The following is a 2,714-nucleotide window of genomic DNA, read 5'->3' as shown; positions in this document are numbered from 1 at the left end:
TTGCTGGATCCCCACGTTGGTATTAAAGGCAATGATTTGGCAGATGCAGCAGCCAAATCAGCAACGTCACAAAGTCACATCAGCTTTTCAGTCCCCTATACAGACTGCAGGCAACTAATCTACAAAAAATTATGCTCACGTTGGCAAGAAGCTTGGAATGAGTGCCCTATCAACAAGCTAAATGAAATTAAGCCTGTAATAATGCATTGGTGCTCTAGTCAGCGCAGGTTTGGCCGGGAGGAAGTAGTTCTTGCTTGGCTATGCATAGGACATTCTCACCTGACACATTCATATTTGCTGAGGGCTGATGATTGTCCTGTGTGTAAACATTGTAAAGCAATTTTAATTATTCATCATATTTTAGTAGAATGTACATCTTTTAATAATGAACGCTGTTTATGTTTTACCCATTTGTCTGAGCCTTAATACACTCAGGCATATTTTATGGGATGACGACAATGTCAGATGTACTCAAGTTTTTACAACTAATTAATCTATATAGTTTTATTTAGATTTCTTAAATATTTAATACACTATAACTGTGTTTATGCCATTTGTTATTTTATTGTATATTTTTTACATATTTCTTATATATTTATATTTTATACCTTTAGACTTGGCGTACAATAGCCTTAGCTGATGTGTCATAAAACTCGTAATAACCAACTAACCAACCTATTGTGTAGCAATTTGATAGTATAAACCAGAGCTATGATGCCCAATACGTTCTACATTGCTTTCAATATTTGTAGAAGAATAAGAAAAATTTACCTCAGTATGATAGATAGACACTTCAACTCTTAGTTTAAATATTGTACATATCATATTGAGGTAAATTTCTCTTATTCTTCTACAAATATTGTGTAGTAATACGTGGAGGACTTGGGGAACCCAAAGAGTTGGTCCCTGAGGATTGAGGCAACCTCCTTTCTCTTTGCTATCACCCTTGACCCCTTCATATCCCTGCAAAGGTACTTCATTTTCTGTGTAGATGATCTGAAGATGTTTATTTACTCTTAGTACTCTGCAAGTGTCCCCTAAGATCTCTTGGGATGCTTCTCTTCAGATATCAGGGCTTGCCAAATTCTTCAAACTATTGGATTGGGCAATATCAAAGCCAGTGCATATCACATTCACAAAGAAAAGGTTGAAGAACATCATAGGGATATGCCATCAAGTCTGGAAGCATGGCAGGGCTGGATTTTTGACAAGTACATAACATTCAGACATACCTTTCCTCTTCAAGCGGGAAAGCCTTGGGTGCATTGTGAACAGTCAGATAGGAGCTTGTAGGATTCCAAATCATTTATCATGTAGTACATTGTTAAACATGTATTCTAGTAGCCCTGTATGGGCTTTTGCTCAAGGCTCAGCTTAAATATATCTCCTAGGGGTAGAATATTGGATCTTTTGTTGGTTAAACTGCTCCTTAGGAAGGCTGTTGACCATTTCAGAAAGTACCTTCCCTCTATACTTCATTAGCATGGCCCCTACACTGGAAAATTCTACTCATAAAGATCAACTGCCTCATTCTGGCAAAGTTGATCTTGCGTAGAATGCAGGATTATCTCCATAGTGAAAATCCTCACTCTGCCATACACCTGAACAGATCCTAGCTCAAACCTGTCTAATGTCTGGAAGCTGTTCTGATATAACTCTCAACACCTCCTCATTTTCAGCCAGCACAAAGAGAATTATGATGCCTAAGTGAATTAAGATGTCATCTCCAGTCACTGACTAAGGTTGATAGAATTGTGTGTTTCAATGCCACACAAATTGCTCCTGGTTGCCTCAAGCACCTATGCCTATTGGACCTTTCTGAAGTTACTGTGCATTTTTGTTGAATATGTTATCAAAATAACCTTATTGTGTTCATTAATTTATAAATAAATACAATAAACACTTGCCACTTTTAGTGGTAACTTTTTATTATTTAATGTTATTTTAATCAAATGTCATTAATATTGAGAAAATGATTCTGAATTCTTATAGAGGGCTTGCCCTCTTATTCTACTGCTTGTACGAAGATGTGCTTATATTTCTAACTTTCTTTTTTCTTTTTATGTTATTATCTATTTTATTATATTTTGTTCACAGATGTAAATAGTTGTATATTATTGATTATTGCATATTCATGTTATGTTCTTATTTTGTGTGTATTTTTGCATACAGGCAAACTAGTGTATATCACTGTAAAGTGCACATATTCTAAACAGATAATGAGCTCACTCCCTGGTATATCCTTCTGTCTCAGCGAGAAGTGTTCACTTCTATTTGACTTAAATATATAAAAAAAAAAAAAAACTTTTATGTGATATTAATTATAAAACCTAGAATTATTCTCATTATATTTTCAGGGGTTTCTCCATGTGTGGCTCAAACTGCTATTTGACCAGGGATGGAACATCCAGAGAGAAAATGGCTAAATGTACTGTCCACGAAAGTAAGTATTAAAGGTTCAAGAAGTCAGTTTAACACTTAACTTGCACCACACACTTTTGTACTGGGTGGATGTATTTTAAAGTCGTAAAACTTAAAAACAGTTTTCTGTTCAAGCATAAATGTACTGCCAGAATCCAATATCTGGTTATAAATGTATAATGTTCTTGCTGATACCAACTAAACAGTATACTGTATGTGCTGACAGAGTTTGACAACTAGGTACTTATTTAAGAGAATAAAATAAATAAATAAATAAATCTTTACTGCAATGC

The sequence above is a fragment of the Mastigoproctus giganteus genome, chromosome 9, assembly GCF_048544385.1.
Source record: "Mastigoproctus giganteus isolate SK-2022 chromosome 9, ASM4854438v1, whole genome shotgun sequence".
Taxonomy (NCBI): domain Eukaryota; kingdom Metazoa; phylum Arthropoda; class Arachnida; order Uropygi; family Thelyphonidae; genus Mastigoproctus; species Mastigoproctus giganteus.
Note: the sequence above shows the minus strand (reverse complement) of the source record.